This window comes from Erpetoichthys calabaricus, chromosome 10 (genome assembly GCF_900747795.2).
Source record: "Erpetoichthys calabaricus chromosome 10, fErpCal1.3, whole genome shotgun sequence".
In the NCBI taxonomy this organism is placed as follows: domain Eukaryota; kingdom Metazoa; phylum Chordata; class Cladistia; order Polypteriformes; family Polypteridae; genus Erpetoichthys; species Erpetoichthys calabaricus.
In genome coordinates, this window is record NC_041403.2 from 121,269,526 (window position 1) to 121,290,319 (window position 20,794).

The 20,794-nt window shown below is 35.7% G+C and overlaps 1 protein-coding gene across 2 annotated transcripts in view; it reads left to right on the plus strand.

Annotated features, from left to right (window-relative positions):
- Positions 1–2,517: 2,517 nt before the first annotated feature.
- Positions 2,518–20,794, plus strand: part of eya2 (EYA transcriptional coactivator and phosphatase 2) — a 184,593-nt gene continuing 166,316 nt past the window's right edge. For both annotated transcript variants that reach the window (XM_028811847.2, XM_051932834.1), the window contains exon 1: positions 2,518–2,727. The gene's annotated coding sequence lies outside the window, so the exon portion shown is untranslated. The remainder of the gene's footprint in view (positions 2,728–20,794) is intronic.

Sequence of the window (20,794 nt, forward strand, 5' to 3'; positions counted from 1 at the left end):
TACAGTTTAATTAGACACACATAAAAATGCCTAATTAGGCCATTAAAAGGAAACAAACAAAGGAACCTCTTATGAGAACGACTTAGGAGTCATAGTGGATTTTGAGCTATTGACTTCCCGACAGTGTTCAGAAGCCATTATGAAGGAAAACAGAATGTTAGGCTATATAGCACCATGGTGTGTGGAGTACAAGTCCAAGGAGGTTAAGCACAAGCTTTATAACACACTGGTGAGGCCTCATTTAGAGTACTGTGTGCAGTTTTGGTCTCCAGGCTACAAAAAGGACATAGCAGCACTAGAAAATGTCCACAGAAGAGCAATTAGGCTGATTCCAGGGCTAAAGGGGATGAATTATGAAGAAAGATAAAAGAGCTGAGCCTTTTCAGTTTAAGCAAAAGAAGATTAAGAGGTGGCATGACTGAAGTGTTTAAAATTATGAAGGGGATTAGTCCAGTGGACTATTGTTATTTTAAAAAGAGTTCATCAAGAACATGGGGACACCGTTGGAAACTTGTTAAGGGTAATTTTCGCACAAACTTAAGTACCTGTCCTGGTGTCTATATATAACAGGGAACTCCAGTTTTTGTATTACATCTTGCCTGAAGAAGGGGCCTGAGTTGCCTCGAAAGCTTGCATATTGTAATCTTTTTAGTTAGCCAATAAATTTTTGTACAATCGTTAGGAAGTATTTCTTTACACAAAGAAAGACAGACACTTGGAATAGGCTACCAAGTAGTTTGGTAGACAGTAAGATTTTAGGGGCTTTCAAAACTTGACTTGATGTTATTTTGGAAGAAATAAGTAGATAGGACTGACGAGCTTTGTTGGACTGAATGGCCTGTTCTCGTCTAGAGTGTTCTAATGTTCAAATGGAAACATTGCAGAGTGTGGCCATCACTTTATTATGTATTTATGAAAACTCTCGGGATTTCTTTGAAATATAATTTGCTTTGTTTTTAAACTGTATATGATTTAGTAGTGAACTGCATAGTGGTGTAGTGCTTAGCCCGGCTTCCTCCCTTGTTCCTTTTCGTCACACATTAATAATAATAATTCATTACATTTATATAGCGCTTTTCTCAGTACTCAAAGTGCTATCCACACAGGGAGGAACCAGGAAGCGAACCCACAATCTTCCACAGTCTCCTTATTGCAAAGCAGCAGCACTACTACTGCACCCCCTGGTACCATTGATGAGATCCTACAAGCATTTAGACTACCTAAAAACCCCAGTTGTCACAATTAAGCATAATGGAGCTGTGGGAATGATAACATTGTTAACCATTTTATTCTTATGTCAAGTAGGCATGCATCTAATATTAAAACCTTATGAAACAACAACCATGCAGACCCCATAGTCCACTGGCCACAAGTCTCGCCTGCATATTTTGATTGGATGTATAATGAAAACGGAACATCACACGCATCAACTTTTTTTTTTTTTCGATTAAATTTTGAAAAATATAATTTGCTTACAATAAATAAACGTAACGCCATATATCCTTTAACGGTGAAGTTTCTTGCACCAAGAACTGTGAGGATTCATGTCGCTGAGCAGGCTACTTAATTTAAAATCTTGCTCAATTATGATTAATCGCAATGAATTGTATCATTCGTATTCATACTGATGCAAAAGTAGCGCAAAGTTAACTTTCTGAAATCACAAAACACGAAACGGATCAATAGGTTACTAATGGAGCAGCTCACTTTTTTAATAACCAAAAAAAAATTTTGCAGATAATTCGATCGTCTGCTTATTTGTTCTCAAAATTGTTTTGGTAGGAGGACTGAAGTGCTAAATAGTTTGTCAACAGGAGCTTAGCTGAGTTCAGTCCATTAGACCCCCCCCCCCCTTCTTTGGAGGATTAGCCAAACATCGCTGGGGGCCAGGTAAGGGATCGGGGGAGGGTGACTGGGGGGAGGAACTGGGGGTCTAGAAACTTGTGTGTTTGTGTGTGTGTGTGTGTATTGTGGGGGATTCGCGACTCTGCTGTCTTTTGTCGTTTTGCTTAAAAAATTGAAAAAAATGCAGATAACATCTTGTGAGTCAGGGCGCAATGAAAGGTCAGCGTTCAACCCCCAGCCCTGCAAAACGCACCCCCGGGGCAAAACGGGAGTTGGTAGTGACTGCGTAGTGAGTGGGAGAGAGAGAGAGAGAGAGAGAGAGAGAGAGAGAGAGAGAGAGAGAGAGAGAGAGAGAGAGAGAGAGAGTCTGTCTGTGTGTGTGTGAGAGAGAAAGAGAGAGAGAGCGAGAGAGAGGAGGGTCCACATCGGGAATGTATTTAGTCAGCATCCCCTGCTTTCGGATCATCCGTCACAAATGCCTGTATCTCATGTACACTTTTTAACAGAAAGTCAACGAAGTTTTTCAAAAAGGAGCATATAAGCTATAATATCTATATTTATGCACTCTACAGAAAGAAAGTATCGCCGGTGTGTCATTGGATGCGCATAGATGGTGTATATACATACAACGTATGAGCGTTAATCGGTGCTGCTGCATTTCTGAGATCCCGAAACTGTCCGCTGTTCCAGTCTACAGGAGCGAGGGGTCAGCGAGGAGCTCTACTGAACGAGTGATAGTGTGAACGTGGGCGTGCTCGCGTGTACTCGTGACGGCCCTTTTGCTTACTTCGAAGTCCAATCCCTCAGTGGCGATGTTCAGCGTTCACGAGAAAGCAAGAGCTCGTCGTAACGATCTCTGAGAGATCCTGCACTCGAGAAAGGGTGAGTGGCATCTTTAAACTAAGTTTATCAGTGTTCTCCTTCGCTGGTTGTGTTTTCAGCGGCCGAATCTTAGGCATTTTGGCGTTGGGCTTTCTTTATTGCGCGACGGAAGAGCGGCAACTTGGAAAGATGCTGCGTCGCTTTTCAGTGGAACTCGCACGGAGGCTGTATGCTGAAACGCTGATGTTAAATGTAATGTTTGAGGCATCAATGGGACAGCGAAATGCATGGTGCATTCAGATGCTCCACAAAACAACTTTATGGCATGCGTAAACGTTTACGATTCATTATATCGGTGATTCAAAAGGTCTTAAAAAGTTTCTGTCACGAGCGTATGCCGTTTATTTGTACGCTGAACATCGAGCCACATGTGTTAACAGCAACCGGGACAGTTTATTGCTGGACATTTAGCCGCATGTGTAATTAGTGCACAAACATCTTGAACTGGTGGTGTTCGTGTGGAAAAAGGAATTACTTGAGGTTGTGCCTTGTTTAATGGTCTATGACATACACCAAAAGTAGCTTATTGACATTTAATTATTGCTATTATCGTTATTATTGTAATTACTATAGTAAATCTACTTTTAAGTTACGTAGATTTGTGTAGAATTTTAATAAATGCATCCCCGACTTCATCTAATTTTCAACTCTTAAACATTAAAATGAAAAACTAAAACAAATTAAACGTTATTGCATTGGTATTACTTATGCAGATGTTTCTTATAAGTTCTGTGAAGAGTCCCTATTTGTTGTAGTGGAAAAATATACTTTTGCGACTTTTGGTTTTTCATTCGGTTAGATTACGTTTGTTGTTGCTCGCTTTAAAACGATGTGTAATATGAAACAAAACGGCTTGTAAACTTTGATGGATGCTTGTACTGCTGTCCAGGGCTGGGAAAAGGTCCGTCTTCAGGGCCCCACAGCAGGAAAAAAAGGAAAAAGATAAAAGAGATGATGTGATATTAAATGTTTGATTAATTTTGTAGGCAGTTAAACGTAAATATTCAAGTTTTCTTCATATATTAACTTTGATAGACCACTGCCACGTTTTTTAGGACGGCAGGTCATTCAAGTTGCATTCAAGCGGGGATTATTATTACCTCTTAATGAATGGAAGTTAATATCCTAAATAGTAATAGCTGGCCTTGTCGAATTCTCGATGTTTAAACACTCAGTATATACTACTGATAAACTTTTAGAATTGTTTTCTCATTTCATTTAAATCTTTCCTATTGCCGCATATCATTCTTCTTCGCTGTAAAGTTAGTCCGATCATATAAATATTAATGTTATATGTACTTTATTTTACGTATTTATGGGAAATACGCATTGTTTGTATGCGTTGCACATTGCACTATCCACATAAATACAAAAAAGTGCATCCTAACAAAATATCGCACAATAATGGTAAAACTATTTAAAAAATCAGTTTTCATAATATTTTGGTTTCTTTTTAAATACTTTTAATTGGATTATCCTAATTCTTATCGAAACATTTTTATACCAGCGTCGCTCTAATGTTGAGTATTGGATATTATGATTTTAAATGAAATTGAAATTAAGCAGAAATTTTCCATAGTTTGTGTATCTAATTGTATGTATAAATATAATCTATCTAGATCTTACAATTATCGAAAGTTATATTAATATGATAGACTTAATACTGGACGGCTACCTGTTTTTTTTTTGCACATTTTTGTAGATGTATTCGATTTTAAAATGCTCAAATTTAGCTACGTGAATGTAAGCGATGAAATAGCAGAGGTGCGAATACACAGTGAAGGAACGGTTTATCTGATGTGCCGTTTGGAACGGGGTGCTGATTACTATACTGCCGTACACAAAAATAAAGATATACAAGAAAGTGCACTTTTCTGTGATGCATGTGGGAGATATTGACAGTTTTCCTTTAGGTCTATGCCAGTGTCTTTGTAGGTTCTAGCCATAGTCTGTACGCACACTTGCCTATTAAAGGTCTGTCGTCCGCGTCATAGCGTTTGGTCCTCTCAATAGGATCGGACGAGCCAAGACTGGCCCTTGACGATGAGCTTCGGGCGCACGGCATCTTTTCCCCTGGCATCTCATTTTTCGTATTTTTCGTTTGTTCAAAAAAAAATAAAAATCAACTGTATGCCAACAAACGATCTTTTTAGATAATCGCCCGGGATTATTTCAATATATTATCAGTCTGTTTATCTTGAAATTTTCACTTTATTTCTGTTAGGAAATTTGAGTTTAAATTTAACGGCCACTGATCATTTCGTCATTTTTAATACTTACATTTTAATAATCGTTACACATTTTTTCTCATTCCAACTTTAATGCCTAAAAGTAGGAAAGTTCAAAAGTTAAATTTGGTAAATTGTAAAAATTGTTAAAGGTACCACTAATTAGTCTAATTAGGCTGGTATTACCCTACAGATCTCGCATTCATAGTCTTTTTTGTTTTGTTTTTGAATCAAATTGAATCAATACGAGGCTTTTCGCTGCTCTTAATAATGTGATGAATAAGTAAACATTCTTTCTTGTTGGAATTTTTACGGTTACATCGAGCCCCCATTTCTTGTTCTGTCACCGGTTTTTATGGAGACATTTAAGCTGACACCAATTTTTTCTCTTAATTTTCTCATAATTTGCATTGAGTGCGACGACTTCGGTACTTGTGCACACAGTTGACATTATTGGCTTTCCCAGGGGCGAATGAATTGTTCAAAAGGAAGTGTGCAAAAATAAAAGTTAAAAACTTTAGCTCTACAAATCACAAAATAATTTTCTTACTTCTTTGGAATTCGGACTGTGGAAATACAAATACGATTCACAGAATGACACACTTGTGATTCGCCCATCCTAAACAATACTCGTGAGAAAATTAATAAAATTAGAGTCAGGTGAGTACATTTTATACCGTTGTGAAATCTATATATATATATATATATATATATATATATATATATATATATATATATATATATATATATATATATATATATATATTGGTGTTGTGAATTGCCTAGTGTTATTCTAAATTAAATAACACTATGAAGTCAGCCAAAATAAAAAAAACACAGATAAACCAAAATTATCTTATTTTTTAATCCAACATTATTTAATAAGGCATTTATTAAGAAGCATGTTTATTCATATGGATAAGGTATGTATTAATTAGCTTGTTTATTCATGTGGTAGATTTTTTAAGAAAATGCTTCTTCTGAAAAATCACGACTCACACACCTATACAGACGTGTGTCTTGTAACTGACATTTCTAGTCAGAGTTTTTTTTTATTTCATCCAAGGATTTTGTTACTTTATTAAAAAATGTAAACATTAATTTAGCCTACTTTCCAAATTTAGATTTTTCTATAATTTAAGTCCACTGCGATCACTTACCAATTCATTAGGTATTAAAGTTAGTACAGCATACTTAACTTCATTCAGAAAATAAATCCTCCCACCTAAGTTACACACGTGTGTTTGTAACCTTTGAACCTTTTTTTTGTCTCTGTTAATGTTAATGGCCATTGAGCATCAGCAGTTTGTGTCCAGCATTCTCAGTATGTCCATTTTGTCCCTAAATGGAACATAATTCTGTCTGTGAAGTTTTACCTGTCTCCACAATAAATTTAAAGTACCTGAGGTTCACAAATGACTTTAGTTGCTTGCACTGGTTTTTAGAACCATTTTTGAATCACAGGTTAATACTGGCTAACTCCACTGTGTCCCTAGGGACTTTGAAGACAATTAATATGTTTTTGGTTTATTTTATTTTTTTGTAATCATTGAGCAGATAGCAGTATCAGAAATTAGCAGGGAATCTCATTTGTGGTATATTTTTTGAAAGATGAATTAAACTCAACTCCTTATAAATTTGAAAATGTCACTATACTGAGATATGCACTAATTTTAAAGTAGACTACTTCAGCAACTCGTAAATTAAAAAAAAAATGTCAGCAGTTTGTTGAAGGGTTTATGATGACTATAAATAGCTTTCACATAACTAAAATTGGTTCATATTTTTAAATCTGTGTAATAAATATTTTAATGCCTGACCTTCTAATCGTCTAATTTCATTTTTAATATCGGCAGAGGAGTATGTGGTGTGATTAGATAAGATATATATCTATCTTTCTCAAATACTTAGGCATTTCCCAAAACTGCAACCGAATACAAATGCAGCTTTATGTTTTAAACTGTAGAGTCTTTGTCCCAGGCTATATAGCTTTCAGGTTGATTTATAAGAAGCAGAATAAATAGCTAGCATTAAAAAATGTTAAAGTCAGTTGCTCACTAGGGGCAGACCCCTTAAACGGTCTTTGTATATATTAAAAAACTGGACTGATTTGCAGCCAGACAATTTAATAGAAGAGTGGTTTACACTGGATACTTAGCTAAAAAGAAATTAAGCACGCAAAAAATAAACAAACAATTGGTCAGTTTTCATTTGAGTTTCAACCTTGATTGGTTAATATAATAAACTGAACATTTTATACATGCACTGAAAAAAGTATAACCTCCATTCAACTTAAAACAATTAAGGTTAATTCACACTTAATATTTTAAATCTGAACCAATATAATTCTTTTTATCTTATTGAACCCACAATTTTTATTTTGAGGCAAATCATTTAGAGTGATTGGGTACAATTCATTTGTTTAGTACTGAAGTAAATCAATTTTTTAAGTTGTTACAATTTAAAATGTTTTATTGGTTGTAACCTGTTTTTATGCAATTAGAAATATTATGAACATAACACATTCCAATGCTGTACTTTTTACATTCATTTAAAAATCTAGTGCAAATACACAAGCATTTTACAGTGTAAATCCTAAATATACAACAAAAAGTTATTAAATGTTTCTACCGCTTTCTTGAAAGTATGTTTTATTATGAGTTCTTATACTTAAAATTAACAATTGAAAAACAGGGTTACTTACCAGAAATCCTCCGTTATAAAAGTCTGCTGCTGAAAATGACCAGACCTTTATAGCCACATCCACTCCACTCAGGAAAGTCTTCTTTTTTGGCAGTTGGAAAGCCAGCATGCTGGAAAGTTCTACCAGAAGAATATTCAAATGGCCCCTCGCACACAGCACACGAACAACCTAAAATATTAGGTTAACTGAAATAGGATTTTTATGTTTATTCCCTCCACCATAACTTATTTTGGAACAAACAAATTCTTTTACTTTGATTGAGATCTGAAGCCAAATATTCCAAGCTACAACACTAAATTACTAATCTTAAGTTGCTTGAAAGAGAAAATTTACATCGAGTGGACAACATCAATGTTATATTTTTTTCAGTGTGTGCGGTACTGCTGATACAGCATGTAGATCAGCCTCAGTAAAACTATTTTTTTTTTTTTTTTGCATATGCTGGTTTTTCATTTATCTTGTATGACAATTTGGATTCTCTTCTGATTTAAAAGGTTATGGATATCATAGAAATGCCTGCTAAATAGCCACAATGGAATGTAATAATTTGCACGTAGGGGAAATGCAGTTTTAAAAAGGATTACTGTAAACTAAACCCATATCATATAAATCAAAACGTCATTTTTTTCTCTATTTGTTAAGCATGGACATCAACAGCCTACCAGTGCTCAAATTCAATTGTATTTTCTTTTTTTAGATTTCAGATGATTTTTAAGCATCTACATGACAAAATCTTTTTTACAAAAAACTTTACCTTGACATTGCTTGATTCATTTTTTCAGAGCCAGTCAAGATATTTAAATCTTTGTCAGAATAGAAGCAGCTCAAAACGAACCAGAAAACTATTGTGAATACCTTTGTACTGGTTGGTGACAAAAATGCAAATTGAGTACAATGACGTAAATTCTAGAATACAAAGCCATTTGTTTCAACGTAAAATGAAACTCTTTGGATCACTTATGGTCAGAGGATGGAATGCAAATGGAGGTAGCACTACATCTGTACATAATAAGTTGTTTCAGTGTAAAATTAACTATTTGCAATTGTGCAGCTTTCCCATTAGGTGGCCCTGTTAGTTCCGGTCAGGCACAATAATGCTTTTTTTTTTTTTTAAATATTTTTATTTTATTAATTTTCATTGTAATGAATAATGCTTTTTTGAACATTTCAGCACTGGCAGATTACTATTTACAAAATTTGGCAATTGTCTATTAGAAAATTAGATTTTCCATTTAGAGTGTAAACTATTTTGAATATAGCTAACACTGGCAGTAATTTGATACTTCAGGATTTTTTTACATTGCAAAATGAAACTTTTGAGCACAATAATATTTACATGTAACCGCGTCCAAATGTGAAGGATATATCACACGATGTAGAAAAGATTATTTCTTGTTACCAACTGTAAATGAAATCACATCAACATCTATGGAATGCAAAGAAAGGTACAAGCTTTTTCTTCATTCCATTTTTAACCATTCATTATTCAATGATTATTATAAAAAATGTTTGCTTTTTAAATTCAGATTAGAAAATAATAACATGTAGGAAAAGCAAACACCATTCAGAATAATATAGCTAGTCAATTGCAATCCACCAAATAAGTTACAACTTGAAGGTCCCCAAAGTTCTGTATTTAACTAAATAATATGACCAAATATTGTCAAATATCCACTTAAACCAGTTTAGGGTCATGGGGGGCTGCATCAGACACAAGACTGACAGCAGTGCTGTACAGAGTGCCAGTCTATTGTAGACTTCAAGCACACTACCTGGTAAACTGTACTGTGTGTTTACAGTTCTTAGGATGAGAAAGTAGATCCTAAAATATTTATGAAATTTACTGATGGGATCAGAACTGGACTAGAGACATGACACATTTACCATTCACTTAACTTGCAGACTTTATTTTGAGCACATTACAGATACATGGGTTTAACTTTCATTTCTAATAATAACATTTGCCCGGTGATTTTTCAGTTAAGAAAGACAGACGTTTTGAGGTAAAGCAGTTATAATGCAGTTGGTGACATGTTGCATATTGGTTAGCACAGGCATGTAAGATTTTTCACTATACTCTGTACGCCTGAGAAAAATGACCCTCTAAACGTGCAATATCTAGTGAGGCCACATGATGTGATTTTAGCATTTAATTCCTAGGTATTGCTGAGGAGCTGCACATTCTTCATTTGTCCACATGCACTTTTCATGTGTTCTCCAGCCTTCTGGAGTTTTTTTTTGTTTTTTCTGTCCACCCTGGCCATCGGACCTTACTCCTTTTTATGTTAAATAAGGTTGTCTTATTTTAATTTCTTATTTGTCTTCTATTCTTCTTTTCTTCATTATGTAAAGCACTTTGAGCTACTTTTTGTATGAAAATGTGCTATATAAATAAATGTTGTTGTTGTTGTTGTTGTAAGGTCCTGGGAGATGGCAGATTCCATCGTGTACTTGTGTGCATGTTTGTCAAATCCCTACCTGTAGCTGTTGTTTGATAATAGAGGGATTATAGACTTGTGCCCAATGGTGGCTCAGGTAAACTTCATATCACAATAGTCTGGTACTTGTAAAGCAATTATGTTTATTGATGGGATTATAGGTAAGAGTTCTGTAGGAAGTCATGCTTTGGCTGGATAAACTGTGATTAAACAGTTAGAAAATAGGGAGAAACAAACAAAATACTTGTGGAGGAATAAGAAAGTGCAAACCAGTTAAATGTTCTTCTAATACATTTTCACCAAACAACTCTAAAATGGCGCTCTGAGATAAAATATATCTTCTGTCGTTTTTTCTCAGTTCTTCACAACTTTTGACCTCTTTTTTATAGATTGCTAAATGCATTATGTATTGTGCCCTGCCCAGGATTGGTTCCTGCCTTGTGCCCTGTGTTGGCTGGGATTGGCTCCAGCAGACCCCTGTGACCCTGTGTTTGGATTCAGCGGGTTGGAAAATGGATGGACGGGATTATATGTTGACAGCATAAGTCAACATACTGTATATTTATTTAAGCTTCTTTGTTAAAGTATTTCAATCAAGATAAATTAAAGTTCAAAGTTTAAGAATATTACGGATGCGCCCATCAACCCATTTATGAACTTAGACTTGTGGTGATCTGGAAGCATTAGGTACAAAAAATAAACATGCGCTGGGACCCTCATGCTCACACATAACAGGACCTGTTAGAGACCATTGTTAATCTAACAACCTACTGTAAATGAGAATGTGAGAATTTTTATTGAGCATTGAAGGGTGATGGTGTCTTCAATGCCAAAGAATCCACATTATTAATAATTATTATTAATTATTAATAATAATAATTATTGTTATTAATAAACGGTATGAAAAAACAAACAGCTTTTGTGTTCTTCCCTCTATTGATCCTCTATTCATGAGGAAACTTTTAAAATTCCATAATCTCTGTGTTATATGTCAAGTTGTCTTCACTGTAATATACGGAACTGAATTTCATGAACGTCCTCTCAGCTGTTTTGGAGAAATGTGTGGTTTCTGTGGTGCTGACCCTTCCAGTATGAACCCCAGTAAAGTTCTTGAAACGCCATGAAGCCTATGTTTTAATTTTTATGAACAATAATGTAAATACAAAATCCCATGAAAGTAGACAGACATTTTTAAGTGATGCACGATTATGGTGTTAATCCCTCATCACTCCATTGAATGTAGGCTTCACTATAAGCAGAGCCAGTCCTAAATAATGTACCAAATTCATTACCATCAGCTGAATTGTTTAGGCATTTATAACATGGTTTTGGTTTTTCACCATTGCAACCTCCTTTCAAAACTGGAACATTTGAAAGGCCTTAGAGTCTAAATTTTAAGTTGTATCTACAGTAATATGCAAGCAAAATTACACACACTTTGATTCTGCTGTTCTGGATTGATGCAAATCCCCCTATTACAACCACCCTTCCTGATGAAGTTTTTGAATATTCACTCAGTCTGGATTTTAAGTTCTCTCAATTTTAGTGAGAATTGGCTCAGCAGTTTTTTCATGATTGGCAAACAAACCGAGAACATACAATGAGGGCTGAAATTATTTCCTTAGTATGTAGAATGGATAAATAACATCCAACAAAGCCAAAAATTTGAAATACAGGCAAAGTATATTATGCTTTTATTTATATAGATTTTGCCTGCTTATATTTGAGGCAATGAAAAAAGAGGATAGGCTAGTAACTAAAAATGTTATAGGAACAGGTACCATAATCAAAGAAAAAAGAAAAACATTTTGTGGTAAGCTGCAGTTTAATTAACGAATACAATTAAACATAATACAAATAGTATGATATATAAAGTAAGCCAACATCATAAAAATTTGTGAAAGGTGTGAAAGGTAGGAAATGTAGTCGTCACATCAAAAGGACAAATACAGAATAGTCACCCAAGTAAATGTAAACATTAATAACAAACAGAAAATATCTTATATTAGTGGTCAACACAGGTATAAATTGGAAAATATATATCTGTTCAAATATGGCTCGTTCAGGTTGTTTGTACCCAGTTCATTCAGTGTTTCCTTCTAGGGGCTCAAAAAAAGAAATAGACACATTTTTGTATACAGTGAGCAGAATGGGAGTATTTTGATGTAATTTTCATTACTGTCTAGTTAGACTAATAGACTGTCAGGACTTAAAATATATGCGATGAATGTGGCTTAGCGTCCACAGCTTTGGACTGTAAATGACTGGGTTAAGGTTCAGTCTCTCACAATGACTATGAAAGTCATTAAACCTGCCTGTGTTCCACTATTGAAAATAGCACAATAATTAAAAAAAATACCTAAATAAATATAAATCAATAAATAAGCAGGCAGTTTCATGGGCATGAAAGGGCTCTTTGAGAAGTGTGCAGTAATGAAGCATCCAGTATAATTCTTTATATTATTTAAAAGGCTGAAATTAAAGGGCTGCTTTCAATGTATTTCTCTTTTCTTCTTCTTTAGCCACATATCTACAGTATTTTAAACACACCCATGCCTTTAAGATTCCCAGATACTGTAAATCTATGCCAAGTTTAGTCTGTTCTTATCACAGAAGAATATTTTATGGTGTGACATCATGCTCATTTTGAGTTTCTCTGAGTTTATGTTGTGGCCACATAGTATGTAATATAGCATAATGTACAGTATTTGTGCAATGTCTTGGCTTAGCGGTACTTTTAAAAACTTTTGCTCTTTGACTGCTTGTCATTATATTCCATGGAATGCTTATGGGAGGTCATTGTAACTCCAGGTCTTCCCAGAAGTGATTTTTTATCTAATCTGCCCCTAGATGTTGGGAAATCACTGGCATTATGTGCAACATATACACTACTACAGTATATATGGTATATATTCATAATGTGCATCAACTGCAGTAATTTGGAGTCAGTATGTCACCACTTGCCACTTTATTTAATTTATAATTGTCATATCAGATACACCTTAATACCAGACACAACTTGCATATCAGTGAATGGGTTCTTTATTATGGCTATGGGATCTTTCAGTTGACCAGAATATCCCTAAGTTGCACTAATTTGTGTGTCGCACAGCAATTATGAGTTATTATGACATAGCCTTCTCTTCTCTGACTCTTTGGAATATACTGTACATAAATAACATTTTACCTGTTCTTAGTTTTTATAAAGATTACAACATCTACAAGGCAGCATTTTTTCAGTGAATGAGTATAATTTGTTTGTCAAGGTTTGCACTGCCCCATCTCCTTTCTGTAAAGGTTTTGTCCAAAGCGGATGGTTGTAGTGATGATCAGAAGTGCAGGTACCAGTATTAGTCATCTTGGGATCTGTGGTTTGTATTTCTTTTAGGTAGTAATATACTCTGACTTTTCAAACAATGTACTGCATCTTGATATGTCCTTTGATTGTGTTGTGAATGAGTAATATAACGTCATGCCATGTGGTCCAGATGTTTAGCCACTGGTATTTAACCACAAGGTTGTAGTTGTTGTAGTGTTAGCAGTAGTATGCAGGGTTAGTCCACACCTCTGACTCACAGGCAACTTAAGCCAAATAAACACCAATTACAAAATCAATGCATGTGTATACAATGGCACAGTATTTCTGTAATTGTAAAGCACCCTGGTATGGTGTTTATCTCAGAGAGATCCTATGAATAGAAGTAATTTTCTCAAACCTACGTAATGTCATTCAGAACTGCAGAAGACTATAATCTATCCTTGTGGCCAACACAGGGCCACTCACACACACCAAAAAAATGGGGCCAGTTAATGTATGTCTTTGTGGGAGGAAAAATGCAGAATGTGGAGGAAAACTTGGGCAGAAGATCCAAACACCACACAGAGATCATGCCCTGGATCTGTATAAAGAAATGGTGGCTTATTATGGATGTTCAGGATGATTGGAGTTCTCTCTGTGACAAGTCCTTTTGTCATAAAACAATGATGGGTAAAATCCTTCACATATTTACCATTTTTTAAATTTGTGGTTGCCATTGCCTTCAAAGCTGAAAGTTGAAGAAGTACAAATTCTTTTCATAAAAGTATCATTCTTGTATACTTGCACTGCATTTCAAAATATAGGTGAGAAGTACCAATAGCATGGTGTAATAGAAGTAGTAGTAGTAGCAGTGGAAAGAACACAATGGAATTCTATCCAGCAAATTGAGACACGTTTTCACTCTCCAGATCCAAGAAAAAGAAAAATAATATGTATGACCTGATTTCAGTTAAAATAAGCACAAATCAGCTTATTGGATGTACACCTTATATAATTTTGCTAGTGGTGGGGATATAACAGTTCATTTCTCACCTTAGAACATTTTGCCCTGCCATTTACAGCAGTGCTCAAGCCATGTGCTGAACTAAGTAATGAGCAGCCTACTCTGTTGAGATTAATGTAGTTAGTTATTCAAAATCTCATACTTTTGTAAAATGTTTATTTTTTCATTGGAAACATTTTACAGCCATAACAGCCATGGTATTTGGGTGGTAAGCACTAAAGGACAAGTTACCTTGATACTATAAATGAAAATGAATAAAATCGGAATACTTGAATTTGTTTCCAAATTATACAAAGTGCCACTAATTTGTCCTTTTCACCTTCTATCCAGTCAGATTTCATTTTCAAAACTTCATGTACTTAATATCCCCACACAGTACTGTATATTGTGTGTAACAGTCAAATTTGTTTTATTTTCTCATTTTACTATTCACTGATTATTCAGCAGAAGTTGTATTTTATGAACTATCACATGAACTATGAAGGTGCTAGACTATATAAAACTTTATAAAAAGATCACACCTGATCAACTTTTTAATTCTAATAGAACACGGGCATTGTTCTAGTAGTTCTCTTTCTGTTCAGTGTCATCTCTCATGTACAGCAGGCCTGCTATTGGCAGAGCAGATAAGGGGGATTTTAACTATACAGAGAGTTGAGGCCTTGTAAGAATTGTCAGTTTAAATATCTCCACAGCATTTCTGGAACTGTTTATTATTAGCTTTAGGCATAGACTTTGTTGCTTTATAGACTGAAAGAAGCTTAACTGTTCAACAACATCTCCCACTCTGCTATGTGTTGAAACCATCTTCATGTAAATTTGATCGAGCTGTCATCTGATTCTTTTATGCCAAAGTATTTTTTCACATTTTCGGTGTTTTAAATTTATTCTTTCAACATTTGTGACTCTTTAAATGTTCTATGAAGGGAAGGATATGAGGGGATTGGTTCCTATCTTGTTCCCAGTGCTGCTGGAATATACCCCTATGCCTTGCAACCCTGAACTGGATCAATGAGTGTACTGGGAATGGTTGTGCAGTGGTAGCACTGCTGCCGCACAGTAAGAAGACAGGGCTTCACGTTTCCTTTATGGAGTTTGCATGTTCTTCCTGTGTCTGCATGAATTTTTCTGGATTCTCCAGTTACCATCCACCGTCGAAAGACATGCAGGTTAGGTGAACTGGTGTTGCTAAACTGGTCCCTGATGCGTGTATGTGTGTGTGCCTTCCCTTCAATGGATTGGTGCTCTGTCCTGCTTTGCTTCTGTTGACTGCTGAGAGGATCTGCTGTAACCCTGCCCTGGATAAGTGGGTTAAGAAGATGAATGTGTGAATGGCATTTTGGCAACACATGACATTAAGTGTCACTTATTATAGTGTCCATACTCTGTAATCACAAGATAGTTACCTGCCTAACTAAAATGTAACTAGGTATTATTATTATTGTGTGCTTTGTATTCTTGTATGCTGCTCCTTGAGTTATATGGTACCTAAGTTTGTGGTAATTATATTGTTATATTGTAGCTAGGCATGAAATTACTGAGCAATTATAGTATAGGTGAGTTTAATATGAGACACTTAATGTAAAGTATTATCTTATTTTTAATTCTGAACCTTGTAATCCTGATTATAAAAAGTTTTTTCAAAGAAATGTGCCATGGCATTGACGAAGATAAGATTATAAATACTCTGAAACTTGAAATGATACATCCTTCCATTGGACGGGTACCAGGACTCATTTTGAGGTTTCTTTGTTTTTGCACATTAATATGAGTAAGAAAATGAATGTAATGAAATGATATAAATATGTACTAAACAGTATGCATGTTGACTAGGCTTGAGCACAGATGTTGTGTACATCTAAAGCCGATGTCACATTACAGGACTTCTAGTTGGAGGGGTTGTCAGATTCACTGACTGTAGTTGCTGATCTCGTCACCTATGGACTTCATAATTCACAAACAGGAATTGCAGGGGATGAAAAATTAGACAACTGCATCATGAATTTCCAGTATAGACTTTCTAAGTGTTGCAAGCTCATTCTTTTTTCTGACAGCCCACTGGCTTTACAAGTCTCCAAATTTAGTTTTTTCTTTTATTTCATTTTGTTGTGGTAACTAAAACATGAGAATTCCTTATTCCTCATTGGCTGTCAGCTCTTGCATACACACACCCCCAACCCTACAATTTAAGACAAAATTAGTGATTTGCATATTAGTTGGATCCAGGTGTATGCCGTGACTGCTCCTGACTCACTAAGAATGAAGTCTGTAACTGAAAATCATTGAGAAACCATGTGCTGTGACAGGGCCTTAACTCTGCTGACGGACCATCAGGGACCTCATGTATAAACGGTGCGTACGCACAGAAATGTTGCGTACGAATGTTTCCACGCTCAAATCGCGATGTATAAAACCTAAACTTGGCGTAAAGCCACGCACATTTCCACAGTAACTCATACCTTGGCATACGCAATTTCTCCGCTCGGTTTTGCAGACTGGCGGCACCCAGCGTCAAAGCAGTGCTACTGTTCCTGTGTGGTCACCCTTTCTTAGACCCACGTTCCTGACGCGGCTTTATAAATACACTGAAATTAACTGCATATTGTTTATTAGTGTAATGCATCTGATTGTAATTAACCTGTAGCAATATAATGGTCCAGGGAATAGCCATAGTATTCCAAATACCATAACTGCTTTAGCGTTGTTACTCTCACTGCATCTTCTTCTTCTTTCAGCTGCTCCCATTAAGGGTTGCCACTGTGGATCATCTTTTTCACCACTCGGAAAGAGAATTATCGGTATACAGTTTCAAGTACACACTACCTCAACCACGGCAAAAAGCGTCAAAAGCCTTTCCTGTACGGACCTCGCGTTTCAGAAACAGTTTCATCCCAAGAACTATAAACGCACCCAATCAGTCCATCAAGTGCTCCTTGTAGAACTGTTTGTACTTATAAGTACAATGACCTCACTGTAAACTTACACTACAGTTATAATATTGCACAACCTGCGCCACTTTATAAAGCGTGTATGATGACAATATCATTTTTAAGATGAAATGCAGCAAAATATGTTGCTTATAGTATACAGATAAAACTTTAATAACTTCATTTAAATAATCTGTATTGTTAATAATTAAACATGTGAGGACACGGTGCCGCAGCGCTAGCTAGTTCACGGATAGCTCCTGCCTTGTGCTGTATTATTGCTGGTGCTGATGCGACACTGGAAGGATAGACGAATAGAATAATTAAACATGTACTACGAAGATAATTTCAATGTTCCTTCAATGTTTTTTAGAATCGGCATTCTAAGCTTACAGATGGCTTAACGTCTATTACAGAGCTGATTGTGTGGCAATTGGGTATTTGGAGAAAGAAAAGGAAGGACAGGAATTGGAGGTTAGTATGTTTGAAAGAGACAGTACTTCTGTAATAAATTATTTAATCGAAGGTCGCACATGGCGCAGCAAGCCTCTTGCGTGAGATATGAACAATCACTGCGCCACCGTGTTCCCATGTTTAATAACATGCTTTCATTCCTATCATCATGAAAATGATATCACGTATACATCTCAGTATTTTAATTATTCAGAGAGCTGTAATATCACGAATGTAATGGATTCTGTTTCCTGTCGGAGAAAGAGAAAGAACGGAAGCACGTAGTGATTCACACACATAGAGCACATAGAAGATCAAATACAGAACAAAGCATTTAACGTGCTACTTAAGAAACTAGTAAAATAAACGATTTTAAGATGAAGTTTATGATGTTCTACTTTAATGGCAAAATAAACTACGTGATTAAAGTGGAAATTTCGAGATTAAAGTTGACATTTCGTGCTTTTTTCCCACTGTGTGCCTATTTGTTTTGTCTGTACCCTAATAAGCTTTCATATGACACTCAGACGGTGGGCTACGACTCGCCTTTTCACGGCGACTTTGATATGTGATTTCTTTTTTATTTTGGGCACTGTGCGACTTTGTGAACTTGGATCTTTCGAGTTTCTCCGACACTCTGTCACTCGATGAACTTTCTTTTGTTGATTATACCACTGTTTAAACCAACAAATAGTACGTTTTTCCTTTGCCTCCACTTGGTATTCGCTGAAATTCTTATATTTTCCCCGTGCTTTTCCATTGTCTTTTCACAGAAGGCTATTTATATTGATTTGCATATTCAAAGAGGCGTAATTCTGGAAGGAGTTGGGGCGGGACAGAAGGCGCGTGCACGTGCGTTATTTTTCACGCTGATCGGGATTTATGTAGTGGAAGATCGTGAAAGTTTGCGTGCGCACAGATTCCTGCATCTGGATTTTTCTGTGCATACGCACAATCCCGCTTTTGTACTTACGCCATGTTATAGTGTGAGTTCTACGCACGGCGTTATACATGAGGCCCCTGGTGATTCATTATGTGATTAGTGTACGGTAAAAGGAGAGTTATAACTAATTCCCTTTCACACTCCTTTTATAACAATTATTTAATAAACACTTAATATTGTTGCAGATAATGCAGTATATTTATTGCTAGTTTTCAATTGTTTTGCTTTGCTTCAGCAATTTTTTTATTCACTCTTTGTGTGTAACTGTTAAAGACTAATATGCTAAAGGAAAAAATGATCTTTTGGGGTCTTGGGACTGTGTTAATTGGATGTAATAAAAGGAGGAGTAGAAGGATGTTGTATTATTCAAAAAATATTAAGAGACATTTAGTCAGTTTAGGGTCACAGAGAACTGTAGTTTATTCCAGCAGGATCACATGCAAAGCTTGAACCAAACCCAAATGGAGAGCCAGTCCATCCACAGACTTCTTCATGTTTAATCCAGTTTTTCTGACCTATGCTCTGTGAAGATGTGGAAGGAGAGGTGGAGTAGCCACAGAAGATAATCACACACACACACACACACACAAAAGTCCAACAAAACAGTGGCCAGGCATGGCACTTGAGGCACCAGCACCAGTAACTGTTGCTCTGCTGTGCTGCCTAACTGCCTAGTTAAGTTAGTTAGAATGGCAACACAATTGAGTTAATAGCTCTTTGAGTATAAATTCTTTGAACTGGAAGTCAACATGCTTGCTGTTTGTAGCTGAACAAGGGCTTATTGGTGTGAGAATATTCATTCACCTTTAAGCACCTTGTCTGTGTAGGTCTAAATAAAAGTAGATAAAGGTGCGTAGTTTGAAATATGTGTTAACATTTACCCACAATTTTGTCTTTAAGCATGGTAATATAGGTTGGTGTTAAGTTTCATTCATTTGCCATAGTTTTATTATTGAATGTGGAGCATTTGAGGGCTGCTCCTTTTGCTTCACATGGACACATGGATGTCCATCAGATTACAGAAGGCATATTTTAAAATTGGCAACTGAACACTGACAAAATAATATCAGATTCTGAGTAAGTAGGCAATTTTTTGTAGGCCAATACCACATTTTTTGAATTCAGATGTTGTGATAAGGATTAGCATTTTAGTTGGGTACAGACAGAGAGAATGATTATATTGGTGTCAGTCATTTACAGACCTTCAATCATAATCCCGCCAATGTCATGTTCTTACCATTGGCTCAGCCAAGCTCACACACCAAACTGTCTAAACCTGTGGTTCTTCTTTTCTTGAGAGAGATTGCTATTGCAACAGCCCATCATCAGTAAAGTAAATTAGGTAGGTCTTCCTGTCATTGTAAAGCAGACAGTCTCATGATGGTCCAGCCCCACATCATGCTCCCTGTTATTAGTTGAATAATCCAACATATGGTGAATTATGCTATACAATGAGAGGAAGAGCTGTCATTGGAGTATTAGAAAGAAACATTGCTGTGAGCACATGGCTACTTCCCTATCATTGAGATTATCTTACTATTAAAAAAAATGGTAGAAGAATATAAAAATCCACCAAAAGTACAGGGTGAGTCATTAATGGTACTGCTATGTATATACTTATATACAATTTTTGTGGACAATTTATGTGCCACATATGGTACATGTGTTGAACATGATGGCAAACAGGTTCAGACATTCTTGTAAATCATCTTGCATATATGAAGTATGTTTTATGAATAAATTGTTTCCGCTATTCAAGTGTTAACATAATTTTGACTCACTCTGTATTATTTGAAAGAGTTACCTTTGATGTATCAGCTTAAAAAAAAATGGCAGGCTGGCAGTAGAGTGTTTTCACAGTTTAATTATGCTTGTTGAAACACTGGTGTCAACTCCCAAAACTAAGTAAGCTGTAGTATTATGTAAGCAAATGATAGGTGGTTTATTGTTTTATATATGTATGTAAATGAATGTATATATGTACTGTATGTATAAGAATGAAAAGAATCTACTTATTCCTGTTTATGGGCTTTGCAGACTTGAATTCTATCT